The sequence below is a fragment of the Saimiri boliviensis genome, chromosome X (assembly GCF_048565385.1).
Source record: "Saimiri boliviensis isolate mSaiBol1 chromosome X, mSaiBol1.pri, whole genome shotgun sequence".
Classification (NCBI taxonomy): domain Eukaryota; kingdom Metazoa; phylum Chordata; class Mammalia; order Primates; family Cebidae; genus Saimiri; species Saimiri boliviensis.
The window spans coordinates 90,065,187-90,082,715 of NC_133470.1; the positions used below are offsets into that span (position 1 = coordinate 90,065,187).

The following is a 17,529-nucleotide window of genomic DNA, read 5'->3' on the forward strand; positions in this document are numbered from 1 at the left end:
TAAGATTCAGGTTTCTTTGTTAATTTTAATTTTAAGTTCTGGGGCACTGGTGCAGGATACGCGGGTTTGTTACATAGGTAAACGTATGCCATGGTGGTTTGCTGCACAGATCAATCCATCACCTAGGTATTAAGGCCCACATGCATTAGGTATTTTTCCTAATGCTTTCCCTCTGCCACCCCGCCCTCTGACAGGCCTCATTGTGTGTTGTTCCCCTCCCTGTGTCCATGTGTTCACATTGTTCACCTCCCACTTACAAGTGTGAACATGTGGTGTTTCGTTTTCTGTTCCTGCGTTAGTTTGCTGAGGGTGATGGCTTACAAGTTGACCCATGTCCCTGCAAAGGACGTGATCTCATTCCTTTTTATGGCTGCATAACCACATTTTCTTTATCCAGTCTACCATTTATGGTCATTTAGGTTGATTCCACGTCTTTGCTATTGCGAATAGTGCTGCAATGAACATAGGTTTGCATGTATCTTTATAACAGAATGATTTATATTCCTTTGGGTATATACTCAGTAATGGGATTGCTGGATCAAATGGCATTTGTGTCTCTAGGTCTTTGAGGAATCACTGCACTATCTGAGATAGGTATCTTGAAGATAGTGTACGAATGTGTCATGACTCTATCAAGCTTGCCATCTGTGACTTTTAGTTGGGACATTTATCCCATTTACATTTAGGGTTAGTTTTGTTATGTGTGAATTTGATCCTATCATCATGATGGTAGCTGGTTATTTTGCAGGCTTTTTTATGTGGTTGCTTCATGGTGTCACTGATGTGTGTAATTCAGTGTGTTTTTATAGTGCTGGTAGTGGTTTTTCCTTTCCATATTCAGTGTTTCCTTCAGGAGCTCTTGCAAGGCAAGCCTGGTGTTGAAAAATTCACTAAGGATTGCTTGTCTGTAAATGATCTTACTTCCTTTTTTGCTCATGAGGAAAAATATAGAATGCTTCAAAAGTTTTCATGTCATCTTTGTACAAGGGACATGCTAATCTTCTATCATTTCATTTTAGTATATACGCTGCTGAAGTGAGAATCAGAAGTTTTTATTAATGGCTGTGTAAATCTTCAGTCATACTTCAAATGATAGTTGTCCATTTTTCTTTCACCTTTTTACATTTTCAAAAAAATTCATAAGGAACACATATATATTCATAGATGTGGAGATTTCTATTAAACCTAAAAAAGGAATTGCTCAATGTGTGCTGCTTTTCAGTGCAAGTAGCAGAACTCTAACCAGCAATGGTTTAAACCAGCAATATATTAATTATTTAGTGAACAAAAAATTCGGTAGAAGATAGTCACAGTTTTGAGTGTTCAAAGTCCACAAGCCAAGCTCTTTTCAAAATTCTGTTCTTCCATTCCTTGGCATATTGCCTATTGGTTACAGGATGTCTACTGAAGCTCCAGATATTCACATAACAAGATACATGGTCTAATGGGAAGGAAGGCAGCAAACAAAACCTGTTTTATATAATTCTCTGTAAGGTAGAACTGTATGACCCCAAATAAACTTTATCTTACATCTAGATAGCCAAAACCAGTTTCAAATACACCCATCTCTATACCAGTCAATGGTCAAGTGGAATGACATGCTATGATTTGTTTGGACTGGTTGCATTGGTCCTTAGACAAGACCATGGTACTATCAGTGAAGACAAAAGGACGTAGAGAAAATAACCCTTGGAAAGGCAACCAACAGTGTCTGCCATGATGTGACATGGAATTGATTAATATGCTACTTAGACATTCTCAGCAAAATATCTGTTAGGGAAACAGGAGCTTAGCAGAACCAGGGTGACACCATTTTAAGTTCAGCTCCATCTTGAGAGTAAAAAGGCACTTCCCATTCCAGCCATGACTCATGGTTATAAAGTGTTTGTAGTTGAGAAAAACCTACAAGGACACACTACAATAGCAGAAAGTCTAGATGTCCCAACACTCATAATAATATGTGCTTTAAAAATAATTATATATATGTTTTGGTGTACTTGCCCACTAAAATGTCAAGGATAGTTCTCTTTAAATCAATAGAATAATAAATTTTCTCATGCTGTCTGCTCTCCTGCACACAGTCACAGCTTAGTTTAGTCTTTATATGGACGGGACACCTATATAAAAAAAGCTTAAAGATAGTGCATTCTGCTTAATTTTTTTCTTCTTTTTAAAAAAGTATATTTATTATACTTTAAGTTCTGGGGTACATGCGCAGAACGTGCAGGTTTGTTACATAGGTATACATGTGCCATTGTTGTGATTTGCTGCATCCATCGCCCTGTCATCTACGTTAGATATTTCTCCTAATGCTGTCACTCTCCAATCCCCCTACACCCTTGCTATTCCCCACCTAGCCTCCACACCCCAGGACCCAGTATGTGATGTTCCCCACATCCGTGTGTTCTCATTGTTCAACATCCATTTACGAGTGAGAACATGCCTCTGCTTAATTTCTGAGGATGCCCTACACTATAACAGCGTAGCTTTCAATATCTTATCACTGCACTCTGCAACTCGCCTTGAATTCTTTCTTGTGTGAGATCCAAGAATCCTCTCTTTAGATCTGGATTGAGACCCCTTTTTCCATGTCCCTGCAAAGGACATGATCTCCTTCCTTTTTATGGCTGCATCAGGTTACTTGTGTTTGATAAGTCAGCTATCACCTGCCCTTTTGCTTTTCAACTTGTAAAATTTTGATTCTGCCATCTCTTCCTATCCTGACTTGCTCTCTCTCTCTCTCTGTGTGTTTGTATGTGTGTGCATGTGTGTGTATGTGTGTGTGTGTGTGTGTGTGTGTCCATGTATTACTTTATAATTTTCCTGGTGTTTCATGAAGTAGTGGAGGCATTGTCTTGAAAGCCAAGCTGAAGAGTGAGGTAAATGAACTTGAAAGGGTGAATGAAATTGTTGTTTTGGGAAAATCATTACAGCAACAATGTACAGGATGGATGAGAAGGGGGAGAAAACAGAAGCAGCTTATTTGTCCCTTGCCTATAGTATCCTTCTTCTTCTCAGTTTTCTTTATTTCTTTTTTTTTAAGTTTCCTTTTTTTAAATTATACTTTAAATTTTGGGAAACATGTGCAGAACGTGCAGGTTTGTTACATAGGTATACACGTGCCATGGTGGTTTGCTGCACCCATCAACCTGTCATCTACATTAGATATTTCTCCTAATGCTATCCCTTCCCTAGCCCCTCAGCCCCTGACTGGCCCTGGTGTGTGATATTCCCCTCCCTGTCTCTGTGTCCATGTGTTCACATTGTTTAACTCTCACTTATGAGTGAGAACATGTGGTGTTAGGTTTTCTGTTCCTGTATTATTTTGCTGAGAATGATGGTTTTCAAATTCATTCATGTCCCTGCAAAGGACATGAACTCATCCTTCTAATGGCTGTGTAACATTCCATGTCATATATGCCACAATTCTTTATCCAGTGTATCATTGATGGGCATTTTCTTTATCCAGTTTATCATTGATGGGTTTCAAGTCTTTGCTATTATGAATCGTGCTGCAATAAGCATATGCGTGCATGTATCTTTATAGGAGAATGATTTGTAATCCTTTGAATATATACCCAGTAATGGGATTGCTGGGTCAAATGTTATTTCTGGTTATAGATCCTTGAGGAATCACCACACTGTCTTCCACAATGGTTGAACTCATTTACACTCCCACCAATACTGTAAAAGTATTCATATTTCTCCTAATCCTCTCCAACATCTGTTGATTCGTGACATTTTAATGATCGCCATTCTAACTGATGTGAGATGATATCTCATTGAGGTTTTGATTTGCATTTCTCTAACTACCAGCAATGAAGAGCTTTTCAAAATATGTTTGTTGACTGCATAAATGTCTTCTTTTGAGAAGTGTCTGTTCATATCCTTTGCCCACTTTCTGATGGGGTTGGTTTCTTTTTTCCTTGTAAATTTGTTTAAGTTCCTTATAGGCCCTGGATATTAGACCTTTGTCAGATGTATAGATTGCAAATATTTTCTCCCATTCTGTAGGTTCCCTGCTCACTCTGATGCTAGTTTCTTTTGCTGTGCAGAAGCTCTTTGGTTTATTCAGATCCCACTTGTCAATTTTGACTTTTGTTGCCATTGCTTTTTGTGTTTTAGTCATGAAGTCTTTGCTCATGTCTGTGTCCTGTGTGGTATTGCCTAGGTTTTCATCTTGGGTTTTTATGGCTCAAGGTCTTACATTTAAGTGTTTAATCCATCCTGAGTTAATTTTTATATAAGGTATAAGGAAGGGGTCCAGTTTCAGTTTTCTGCATATGGCTAGCCAGTTTTCCCAACACCATTTATTAAATAGGGAAACCTTTACCTGTTGCTTGTTTTTGTCAGGTTTGTCAAAGATCACATGCTGTAGATGTGTGGCATTATTTCTGAGGCCTCTGTTCTGTTCCATGGGTCTATGTATCTGTTTTTCTACCAGTACCAGGCTGTTTTGGTTACTGTAGCCTTGTTGTATAGTTTGAAGTCATATAGTGTGATGCCTCCAGCTTTGTTCTTTTTGCTTAGGATTGTCTTGGCTATATGGGCTCTATTTTGGTTCCACATTAAATTTAAAGTAGATTTTTCTAATTCTGTGAAGAAAGTCAATGGTAGCTTGATGGGAATAGCATTGAATCTCAAAATTACTTTGGGCAATATTGCCATTTTCATGATATTGATTCTTCCTGTTCATGTGTATGGAATATATTTTTGTTGTTGTTTCTGTCCTCTCTTATTTCCTTGAGAAGTGGTTTGCAGTTCTCCTTGAAGAGGTCCTTCATGTCCCTCATAAGTTGTATTCCTAGGTATTTTATTCTCTTTGTAGCAATTGTAGATTGGAGTTCACTCCTGACTTGGCTTTCTGTTTGTGTATTATTGGTGTATAGAAATGCTTGTGATTTTGCACATTGATTTTGTATTTTGAGGTTTTACTGAAGTTGCTTTTCAACTTAAGAAGATTTTGGGCTGAGATAATGGGGTTTTCTAAATATACAGTCATGTCATCTGCAAACAGAAACAATTTCACTTCCTCTCTTCCTATTCGAATACGCTTTATTTCTTTCTCTTGCCTGATTGCCGAGGGCAGTACTTCCAATACTATGTTTAATAGGAGCAGTGAGAGACAGCATCCTTGTTTTGTTCCAGTTTTCAAAGGGAATGCTTCCAGCTTCTGCCCATTCAGCATGATATTGACTGTGGTTTTGTCATGAATAGTTCTTATTACTTCAAGATACATTCCATCAATACCTAGTTTATTGAGAGTTTTTAGCTTGAAGGGCTGTTGAATTATATCGAAGTCCTTTTTTTGCATGTATTGAGATAATCGTGGTTTTTGTCATTGGTTCTGTTTATGTGATCAATTATGTTTATTGATTTGTGTATGTTGAACCAGCCTTGCGTTCCAGGGATGAAGCTGATGTGTTCATGGTGGGTAAGCTTTTTGATGTGCTGCTGGAATCAGTTGCCAGTATTTTACTGAGGATTTTCACATCAATGTTCATCAGGGATATTGGCCTGAAATTTTCTCTTGTTGTTGTGGCTCTGCAAGGTTTCAGTATCAGGAGGATGCTGGCCTCATAAAATGAGGTAGAAGTCCCTCTTTTTCTATTGTTTAGAATAGTTTTGGAAGGAATGGCACCAGCTCCTCTTTGTACCTCTGGTAGAATTTGGCTATGAATCTGTCTGATCCTGGGCTTTTTTTTTGCTTGGTCGGCTATTAATTACTGGCTCAGTTTCAGAACTTGTTATTGGTCTATTCAGGGATTGGACTTCTTCCCCGTTTAGTCATGGGAGGGTGCATGTGACTAGGAATTTATCTACTCCTTCTAGATTTTCTAGTTTATTTGTGTAGAGGTGTTTATACTATTCTCATGGTAGTTTGTATTTCTGTGGGATCATTGGTGATCTCCCCTTTATCATTTTTTTTTTTTGGTTTCTATTTGATTCTTATCTCTTTTCTTCTTTATTAGTCTGGCTAGTGGTCTATCTATTTTGCTAATCTTTTCAGAAAACTGACTCCTGGTTTCACTGATTTTTTTCTTAAGCATTTTTCATGTCTCTGTCTACTTTAGTTCTGCTCTGATCTTAGTTATTTCTTGTCTTCTGCTAGCTTTTGAATTTGTTTCCTCTTGCTTCTCTAGTTCTTTTAATTGTGATGTTAGAGTGTCAATTTTAAATCTTTCCCGCTTTTTCCTGTGGGCATTTAGGGCAATAAATTTCCCCCTAAACACTGCTTTTGTTGTGTCCCAGAGATTCTGGTATGTGTGTCTTTGTTCTCATTGGTTTCAAATAACTTATTTATTTCTGTCTTAGTTTTGTTATTTACCCAGTAGTAATTCAGGAGCAGGTTGTTCAGTTTTCGTGTAGTTGTGCATTTTTGAGTGAGCTTCTTAATCCTGAGTTTTAATTTGATTGCACTGTGGTCTGAGAGACTGTTTGTTGTGATTTCCATTCTTTTGCATTTGCTGAGGGGTGTTTTACTTCCAATTATGTGGTCAATTTTAGAGTAAGTGTGAAGTGGTGCTGAGAAGAATGTATATTCTGTTGACTTGGGGTGGAGACTTGTGTAGATGTCTATTAGGTATGCTTGGTCCAGAGCTGAGTTCAAGTCCTGAATATCCTTGTAAATTGTCTGTTTTATTGATCTGTCTAATACTGACCATAGGTTGTTAAATTCTCCCACTATTATTGTGTGGGAGTCTAAGTCTCTTTGCAGGTCTCTAAGTACTTGCTTTATGAACCTGGGTGCTTCTGTATTGGGTGCATATATATTTAGGATAGTTAGCACTTCTTGTTGCATTGATCCCTTTACCATTATGTAATGCCCGTTTTTTGTCTTTTTTTGATCTTTGCTGGTTTAAAATCTGTTTTATCAAAGACTAGGGTTGCAACTCCTTCTCTTTTTGCTTCCCATTTGTTGGGTAAATATTCCTGCATCAATTTATTTTGAACCTACGTGTGTCTTTGTGCATGAGATGGGTCTCCTGAATACAGCACACCAATTGGTCTTGTGGGTTGTGAAGACCACAGGAAAAGTGTAGTATCTGGGCTGGAATGCACCACTCCTCACGGCACAGTCCCTCAAGGTTTCCTTTGGCTAGGAGAGGGAGTTCCTCAATCCTTTGAGATTCCCACGTGAAGTGATGACCCACCCTGGTTTGGCTTGCCTTCTCTGGACTACACCCACTGTGTAACCAGTCCCAGTGAGATGAGCCGGGTACCTCAGTTGGAAATGCAGAAACCACCCAGCTTCTGCATTGATTTCTCTGTGAGCTGCAGACCAGAGCTGTTTGATTCGGCCATCTTGCCAGCCCAGAGCCACTTCTCAGTTTTCTAAACACAGAAGACCTTCAAGGTAGTCTCAGCAATACCCCTGACTGCCTCAGCCTCTGGCAATTACTCCCTTCCTGGAATTTCTTTAGTCTTCAACTTAGGTTTTATTTGGGTTATTAGCATTTGATTGTTTCTCTGCACATTAGGTGTCTTTTAGTGTGCATGTCCTAACTTTTAGATGAAGTTATGATCTTATTTTATGCCTTCTTGGCATCATTCACTGAATACCTTTTAAATGAATGGTGGGGCAGTTGGGAAGATGTGCATTTCAAAAAGGTCATATAAATTTGGTGGGGTAGTATTTTTGAGATACTGAGCTGTGTTTTTATCTCCTCTATGTATTTACCACTTTCTCATTTCCGTGTTCAAGCACACAGCTGTGCCTCTGCTCGTTATATCAGCGGAGAGATATGACAGGGCAGAAGGCAGAAAACGTATGCAAGTCCTCTCTCTAGTGTGTGCTTCATAAGTCTAAGCCCTTAGAGTTACTTGGAAGATTTTTTGGGGATGAAAGGTAGGAGAAGGAAAGAAATGGTGGCTCTCCACTACCGGACCAGAGAAAGGTTTCTCCAGGCTGGAGGGCAGAACTAATAGACATAATTTGATTAGAGCACAAATGTTAATGGACCTTGGAAAGAGGGGTCCTGCAAACTGTTTTCTTTTCCTAGGCAGAACCCCACAGAAGTGGCAAGACAATGAACGTGAGTGGTGTCTGCACAGATGGGTCCCTACTAAGCCTCAGGATTGCTTGCGTTTCCAGCAATGAAGCAGCAAGACTTCTGTGTGATGCAGAGGCTGCACAAAGACTTAGGATCTTAAGGTAGCAAAAGACATCTCGAGGGACGTGTGCTTAGCTCAAGAGCAAGGTTCCACACCCTCTTTTGTCTTGATATTGTAGAAGGTTCCTGCAATGTAGATATAACCCTGGGGAAATAGGAGGACCTTACATTGACTGAGAATATGTTTTTGCCATCTAGGTGAAATGAATCTTAAAACAGAAATAGATTTGCATTATAGAAAAACAAAGAAAGTAATATTTCTTGTGCATTTGACATTCTGTACTGAAATTCATACCTGGTATATAATCACAAATGAGCTCAGTTATTAAGTAAAATTAGCAGTCTACTTGTGCATGTGGGAGAGAATTGAGCACATTTTTCTTAGAAGAAAGAAACAAGAGACAAGTGTGTATAAATTGTATAAATCTTTAGGAGAAGGTAGAATAATACTTTCTGTAGACACAGAAATGATGGTATGCAAATTCAATTGCTTTTGAACTATAGTACAGCATCAGTCACTTGAATTAATTGGCAACAGAACTCTTTGAATTAATGAAGCATCAGAATTTTAGACAATTTTTCAATACCTGCTGTAACGTGGGCTTGGTTGTAAAGACCATCAATTACAAATGGTGTGACCATGAATAGATTACTTAAATTGTCTGAGCTTATTTTTCTCCGCACCGAAGTTGACATAATGATCTGTATATTACATGATTGTTGTGAGGATTAAGTAAGAGAATGCTTATGAAAGTACCCAGCATGAAGCAATCATTCAATACACTTTAGTTTCTTTTCCACCGTTTCCTGAATATGAAATGATGGAAATGCACTGGTTTCTCTGAAAGCCCAAACTAAACCTCAGAGCACAATAATAATATTAAGTGCTAGCAACAAAGGATTTATATTACAATCAGGAAATTGGAAACCAAGGTCATGTCTTTTGAGCTCTGAACCCATCATTTAGCCTACTGATATTTTTCTTTTATTTCTAATATTTTTCATTCTACATCTGACACTAATCAATTTGGAAGAAATTGATTATATTTCACCTAAAAAATGCATCATCTGTTTTTAAACTTAAATAATGTGGATAAAACCACCAACTAGCTTCAACTCTATTTGTAAAAGTTTCATCTACAAAGTTAAATGTCAGAGTTTCTGCTTGTTTTGCCATCACCTAATCACATCTGCTCTTAACCTAGCTGAGTGTGACATTTAACAACTCACTTAAAAAAACTTACTGTAAAGAGAACTGGCATAGAGGGGACTGCTTGACAGTCTGTGGTGAGTGTAGGTTGTATTCACAGGCTCCAAAAACACTGTGAATAAAACAAGTTTTAAAAGGAAAAAAAATTATGGTGATGTCTATGAGGCTAATGTCTTTGTTAAGAGAATTAGGTTCAGGAAATGCGGGACTATTAGAAAGGTTTAATCTCATATTTCTGAGCTATGAGTGACACAATCAAGATAATGCAATAATAGCTACGATTTATTGCATGCCTACTGTGTGCCTGGTGCTAAAAATATATATATAATTGGAGGAGTGTATTTGGTCAGGAAGATAAATCTTTGTTTTATTCTTCTTCATTTTAGAGTAAATAGCTTGATAACATCTATCAATGTACAGGAAAGTGGTAATTGCAAAGCTTATGCAGGATGTTTGTGGAACCATTGCTAGATGGATAAGTCTGTAATTGCTCCCCTTCCCCATGTCTTGGGCCTTACACTGCCTTTTTCTATTGTGGGCAGAGATCTATGCAGAATTTGTTTTATTAAGGAAAATTTCCTTCTTTCTAAGATTGGATTCAGATTGTCTATGTATAGTATGTTCATATATATATATATATATACACACAAACACATATGTATGAATATGAATATGTATATATATGTACAGGCATACCTTGAAGATATTGTGGGCTCACTTCCAGGCCACCAAAATAAAGCAAATATTGCAATAAAGTGAGTCACACACATTTTTGGTTTTCTAGTGCATATAAATGTTGTGTTTACACTATACTATAGTCAATTAAGGATGCAATAGGATTATATGTGAAAAATGTAAACACCTTAGTTTAAAAATACTTTACTGCTAAAAAATGCTGACACAAAGACATGAAGTGAGCACATACTGTTGAAAAAATGGCACTACAGACTTGCGCAAGAAAGGGTTTCCACAAACCTTCAATTTGCAAAAATAAAAAAAAAACAGTATTTGCAAAGTACAATAAAACAAGGCAAGCCTGTGTAAGATAAGTCTTGGGTATACAAGGTAAGTCTTGGGTACACACACACACACACACAGGGTTATAACTGATACAGTACTGAGTACTGAAATACTGAAATTTGGCAGAAATAGCCCTTTATAGAGGTTGTCCTATTATGCATCTCACCAGCAATGTATAACGGTGTCAGTTCCCCTACGACTTTTCTTTTTATTCTCCCTTGAACTCTTTCCAGTTAGGATTCTGTGTGAAAGAACTACATTTTAAAAAGTCTTGGAGGCAGTAGGAAACATAGTATATTGAAGTCCTTTAAATAATTCAATGTGGTTGAAGTATCATATGGAGAGGAGTCAGAAAGGCAGATATAAACAGAGGTGTAAAGATGAGGTCAAAGGCAAGAAATTAGGCAGGGTATGTATGCATATGTACATATAGAGCAACTTCAAATCATTCAATATCACCAGTGTAGTGTGTGGGTTTTTGGAGAGTGGGGAGGTGAGTCGTGTGTATTTGGTTTTCTTTTATCTTCTGGATGACCAGAATGATTCCTCGTTCTGATATTTTCATGGGCAGGAAGATCTTGGTGGGGGTTGGTGGCACCAAGTTTGGAGAACAAAAGGCCACTCAGACTGTTGTGCTGAAGGTACAGGAGGAGGGGCCCAGGGAGCAAGCAGGAAGGCTGGGAGCTGGAAATGTTTAAAATGGGAACTCTTTGAAGAAGCTAATTCTTTGTAGTGCTTGTCTCTTGGGCTATGGAAACAGTCATAATAAAGGCATAGTTTTAGATCTTTACCCTTTCATGTTGCAGTTCTCTTTAGTTACTCTCAACTCCTCAGTAAAGACACCTCCACTACCTTAGGCTGTGGAGATACGAGGAGTAAAGGAATAGAGTGGTAAAAAGAAGTGTGAATTACCGCACATTGACCCTACTGATGGTGCTCATCTGTAGGGAGCAGCATGCTATATAGTGGATGCCTGTATCCAAGCATTTTCAGAGGTAATCAGCATCTGAAAAAGAAATGGTCCATGGTTTAGCAGAAAAGAGTTGCTGCAAGGTGGGGTATCCAGAAGCAGATGTGAGAATCCCTCTTTCAGTATGTACTAGAAGAAGGTGATCCTTGCAAGGGAGAAGACTGACTTGAGTTTTACACAAATCATTATTTTTCCAGGAAACCTGTGTTATAGCTGTTATTCTCCCCATTTGATGTACTAGAAAATAATAATTAAAAAAATTTTAATCTTGTGCTGCATATAATGATAGTAAAAATAGCTATCAGTTACTGTATATGTACTATATGCCAGGCCCTCTGCAATTTCCTCTATATCATTATTATTATGGAAACATTGCTACAAGAAAAGAATTGTTTTTTCATTTGTTTTAGGTGTCAACTTGATTGGATTAAAGAATACCTAGGAACCTGGTAAAGCATTATTTTTTCATGTGTCTATGAGCATGTTTTTAGAGGAGATTAACCTGTGATTCTGAATGAACTAGATAGGGAAGTTCTGCTCTCAATGTGAGTGGGCACTGTCCTCTCTGCTAGGGGGACGGAGACAACTAAAACAGAAAGGTGAATGTGTTGATCTTTCTGTGGGAACTGAGATACACTCTTCCTCTCTTGTCCTTGAACAACTCCAGTCTCCCTAGCCTTTGAACTCCAGGACTTACACCAGTGGTCCCCCAGGTTTGGCTTTGGACTGAGAGGTCTATCATTGGCTTCCCTGATTCTGAGGACTTCCGACTTGTACTGAGCCAGACTACCAGCACCCCAGGGTCTTCAGCTTGCAGATGGCTTATTCCGAGACTTCTCAGCCTCAATAATCACATGAGCCAATTCCCCTGATAAATGACCTCTTATTTCCCTCTCTTTCTCTCTCTAGAGATAGATATATCCCATATTGGTTTTGTCTCTTTGGAGAAGTCTGACTAATACACTCAGAGAGTAAATAATATACTCAAGGTCATGGAGGTAACAACTGGTTAAACTTAGACTAGAATCCAGGATTTGTGGACCCTAGAGTTATGCTGATCCCTGATCCCTTTGTATCATAGAGATAAGAGAGACTAGGGACGATTAGGGATGAGCTTCCCCAATTTCACTCTCTTGCCTTTTCTATACTTACTTATATCCCTACATTCTTATAATGTTTGTTCTTCCTTCTAAGATTATCTTATCCAAGTATCATTTGAATTCCATCTCTTCCTGCCTCATTGGCATATCTCCCTGGCAATGATCTTTCTCTCCTAATCTTACAACTATAAGCATAAAAATGAACTCCTTTACTCAACCTTCTCTCACTTTCAAGCTAGTCTTCTTCACAGAGAAATCTATTCACTGTATCCATGTTCTATTCACTTGTCAATTTACTTCAGTGACGCTCTCACCAAGGTTATCATGGACCTCTTGATTACCAAATCTAATGACCTCTTTTCAATCTCAATTTCTCTAAACCTTCATGTAGCTTTTGACATCATATTATTGGCTGTCTTGTAGTTCTTGAAATTTTCTCCTTTGGTACCCATGATGGCAGATCTCCTTCTACTTTGCTTACCATTCCTCATTAGTCTCATTCAATGGCTCTTTTATGTCCCTGCCCACCTCTTGCATGTGGATGTTCCTCAGGGTTTAATTCTCTCTATTAATCTCTTTTCCCCTGAGATGAGTTTTTTCCTATCCTATGACTGTGACCAAAAGTGAATAAAATTTTCTTCCCGAGCTTCAGAACTTTACTGGTTACTGGAATTGTTCTAAAGTTTCATTTAAAAAGAATCATCTCCTAAAAATCTTTCTTCTAACTTCCCCAACTAGATCTGCTTTCTCTTCTGTTTGAATTCCTACAAGATTTTGCCCTAACCTCCTAGCTGACATGCGTCATATCAAACTTTGTCTGGCAGCTGTTGGTGTGCTTGTCATACTCCTTTTAGTAGACTGTAACTCCTTGTGGACCAGAACTTTGCCTTTTTTACTGTATTTTCTTTAGAACATAATACAGTACCATGGACATGATAGATAGGGGATATATATTTATTGAATCTAATTGAATCTATTTTCTATTCTTTGATCATTTTCTTTTATTCCAAAATCTTCTAAAATTTCTCTCATCCAGGGTCTTTTTGACCCATGCACTCCAATTTGACAGTGACAAGGCCAACCTCCTCACCAAACTGCTGTAGTTTGAGGATCAACTGCAGAGGATGCCATCAAACAACAATTCTTCCTCAGTCTGGAAGGATTAGATGCACACACTCATGACATTTCTTCTATATTTGCATTATGTGATACCAAAAAAGGCCACCTCAACTCAGGCAGGCCATCTTCCCACATTGTGGACGTGGAGTTCTGAAGGGATTCCTCAAGTCTCACAGGGAAGCCTCCAGCTGCCGGACCAATGCTCACCTGCCCACATTTCCCTTGTTGCCTGCCTGAAAACTGGACCATTGGCCCCTTGGTCCCAACCACTGGCCTGTCTCTGAATGTTAACAAAGTTCTTATCACTCCTTAAAAGACAAAAGATAGGTTGATGGTTACTTGTCCTCCAATACAAAAGGCTTGTATTTTTTATTTTCCCTGTTATTACTCTTTACTTATTATTTCTTCAGTGTGAACATAATATAAATGTATAATTTTAACATTTTATTAGCTGAATTCCTACCCTTAATATGTGTGTCTTGGTCTAGATTGCTTTTCTCTGAATATGTTGTGAATTCCCAGAAGATAGAGATGGGTCTGCTGGCTCAATTTGATGAATTTTTATCTCAGCATCATGTGAAATGTGCACTTAATAAGCAAAAATGCCTTTGATGATGATTTAACACCCTCTACCGGTCTTTGATTTGAATACATCAGTCTTTAAAATTTATAATGATTTATAAGTGGTACAACTGTAGCCTGCATTCTCATGATCTCAGCCAAATTGGAGTGACTTTCAGGCAGTAACTGACAGATGTGTTTCATCATATTGAGAACTTAGAAGGTGGTAGGAGGAGTGCACTAAGTCAAACATAAATCACAATGTAACAAAGCAAAATATATGTGCCTTCAGGATGGCAGTGACAACATGCTCTCTCAAAGGAAGCAGGGGTTGCATCTGGAAGGGGGTTAAGCAGAGACTTCATGAGCAAATTTTGACATGATAAGATTATTTGTGGTTTAGCTGGGATTCTCTTGGCTGAAGTGTGGAAGGTGAATCAGGAGAGAACAAGAATTAGAACACAGATACCAATGACAAAGAAAAAAATTAAAGAGCAATCCCTGATATCTAGAAACTGGCTTAGCACTCACAGCTAGGCCATGTTATTCTCCTGTTGGACATTTACAAACCCCACAGAACCCCAACACCCCATACAGTTACTCTGAGGCCATAATATAGTGAAACAAAACAAGACCACTTCATATTTTGTCTCAGCACAGACAAAACCAACGTTACTCTGCCCCCCCAACAATATATCACATATCTTCCTCTCTCTGCTGAAATGAGTGACTGTTACTTCTTTTTTTATTATACTTTAAGTTCTTACCAGTCACAGATTTATCACTGCTCCAGTATGTCCTCCATAAAGACAAGATTTATTGAGATACCCAATCATAAAATTGCTCCCATTTCTTGATAGCATCCAATCCAGGGTGAAGTCCTGATCCTTAGACCAAATAAAACCCAAACCTTATAACTGGTTCTTTTAACTTCTTACTGAGATAACCTATGCTTCCCCATGGTGTGTGCTCTCCCTGCAATGAGTCATAAACCCAACTTGTTTAACTGTAGATATATTTCTGGCGTCCTTGGCTAGAGGTTATTGACACTAACAAGGGGACAGTGGCGGTACATGTTAGCAATGGTGAGGGCATGAAATAAACAGTGGTACCAGGGATTGAGAAGTGTGTGCAGATTCTGAAATTTAAAAGGTAAAATCACTAGTACTTGACTAGTTAGGTTTGGAAGTTGAAAGAATGGGAAGGTTGTAGGCAAAGACTTAGTCTGTACTGTGATCATGTAGGTGAACAGTGATGCTATTGATGAAAATTGGGGAAACAAGGAGGGGACCTTTTAGGAGGAATATTATGAATATTTGTAATTGGAGTGCCTGTGAGACACCAGGTAGAGAGGTCCAGCAGACAGGTGAGCATATTGGTTTTAAGATAGGAAAGATCTGACCTAGTAGTTAAATTCAAAAGAGGGGATGAGATAACCCTGGAAATATGTGGAAAGTGAGAAGAGCATTTGACTAAGAGTTAAACCTTGAGATTTATCAACATGTAAGGAGTAGGCAGAGGAAAAGGACGTTTTTAAAAAGAGAGCCAGCAGAGATGTGTGTCATGGAAGCGAAGGAGTTAAGAGCTTTAAAAAATGGGAAGCCATGAACAGCATCAAATGAAGTTGAGAGATCAAGTCTGTTAGGTTTGGAAATTTGAAATCATTGGTGACCAGAGGGAAGAAGAGCAGTTTAAGAGAAAGAGTGAGTATATATGCAAACAAGAGTGGGTTGGGGAGTAAATGAAAAGTGAAGAAGTGGAGGCAGTGAATGTGAACAAGTCTTGAGATTTCAAAGAAAAGCAGGTCAGATAAGCTAGATACAGATGTGGAGTCAAAAGGTGAGGAAGAATGACATTAAAATACCTCTAGAAAGTCTGTTTTGTTCATTGATACATCATTGGTGACTACAAGCATGCCTGGCACATATTTAGGTATAACACACATGAATTGAATAAATGAGTGATGGGATAATTGGTTGAGAACTTTCTAGAAGATGTAGAAGGGGTTAAAGTCAAGGGACCAAATAGTAAAGTTGTTGTTAACCAGAGGAGTTTTGTGTCTTCTTCTGTAGTGGATTCGGAGACACCATCCCATTTGTATTAGTCCATTCTCACGTTGCTATAAAGAACTGCCGGAGACTGGGTAATTTATAAAGGAAAAAGGCTTAATTGACTCACAGTTCTGCCTGGCTGTGGAGGCTTCAGGAAACTTACAATCATGGTGAAAGGGAAAGCAAACATGTTTTTCTTCACAAGGCAGCAGGAGAGAGAAGTGCAGAGCAAAGGGGGAAGAGCCCCTTATAAAACCATCAGATCTCATGAGAATTCACACACTATCATGAGAACAGCACATGGGAACCTCCCCCATGGTCCAGTCACCTCCCACCAGGTCCCTCCCCCAACATGTGTGGATTACAATTAGGATTACAATTCAGGATGAGATTTCCGTGAGGCTGCAGAGCCAGACTATATCACCATTTAATCTTAGTGTATTTAGCTAGAACCACTTGACATTTTCTGTTCTCATGTTCACTTTCACGTAGCTCAAAACTTTGAATAATATTATCTCCACGGATTTCTGTTGGTAATAGTAAGCAACATTATCATTTAGAGAAAGTTTGGGAATTTATGTATTTCAAATTGGAATAAATGTCTTTATTGTTTCCCTTGTGCAACATTTTCTATTTATAATACTGTCCTGATTTTGTAATTTAGTTTAATGAAGAACTTAATGACAATCTGAATTGGCCACTAATAGATTGGATTGTCCCAGAGTGTATTGTTTTCCCCATTACAGGAGTGTTGCTCATCAGGAGGCAAGCTGATCCCAAGTTTGGGATAAAGTAGTTGGAATCCAGTTACCATATGAATTGAATCAGATAAGTTTTTAAGGTCCATTGTAAAGGTCTTTAGAGCTTTTAAGATTCTGCTTCTTTGTTGCCAAGTTTTAAAATCAGTTACTCAGTTGTGCTCCCGATGTTGTCATCTCATATTTTAGGCTGTTTGAATCAAAACTTTTGATATTGGAAAACAAATTTTAGACTTTGACAACCATCTTCTATGCAAGGTAGTTTATATTGTAAGAAGTAAGATAAATAATTTTTTTTCTAAAAATTGGGGGAGAGAGAGAGAAATGGAGAGATGGTAAGAGACAGAGAGAGATACCACTATTAAACTTCATTTGCTTCTTACTGATAATTGGGATTCAATCTCTACACTAATACTCAGAAGCTCCAGACTGATTAGGGATTTTTTTGTTAACAAATAGTCAATGTCAGGAAGCCATATATATATATTCCCCCCAAAGAAGCATAAAACTGTGGCTGTTTTCTAGAGGCATCTGAAGATTTATTGTTTTGGGAGCCTGCTTTGTCAATTCCACTAGACAGTGTTACTAATGCAAACTGACTGGCTTTCCAGAAAAACCTGTTGTCT

At 38.3% G+C, this 17,529-nt stretch overlaps 1 pseudogene; it reads right to left on the bottom strand.

Annotated features, from left to right (window-relative positions):
* Positions 1 to 941: 941 nt before the first annotated feature.
* Positions 942 to 1,039, bottom strand: LOC120361928 (U6 spliceosomal RNA; annotated as a pseudogene).
* Positions 1,040 to 17,529: the final 16,490 nt, after the last annotated feature.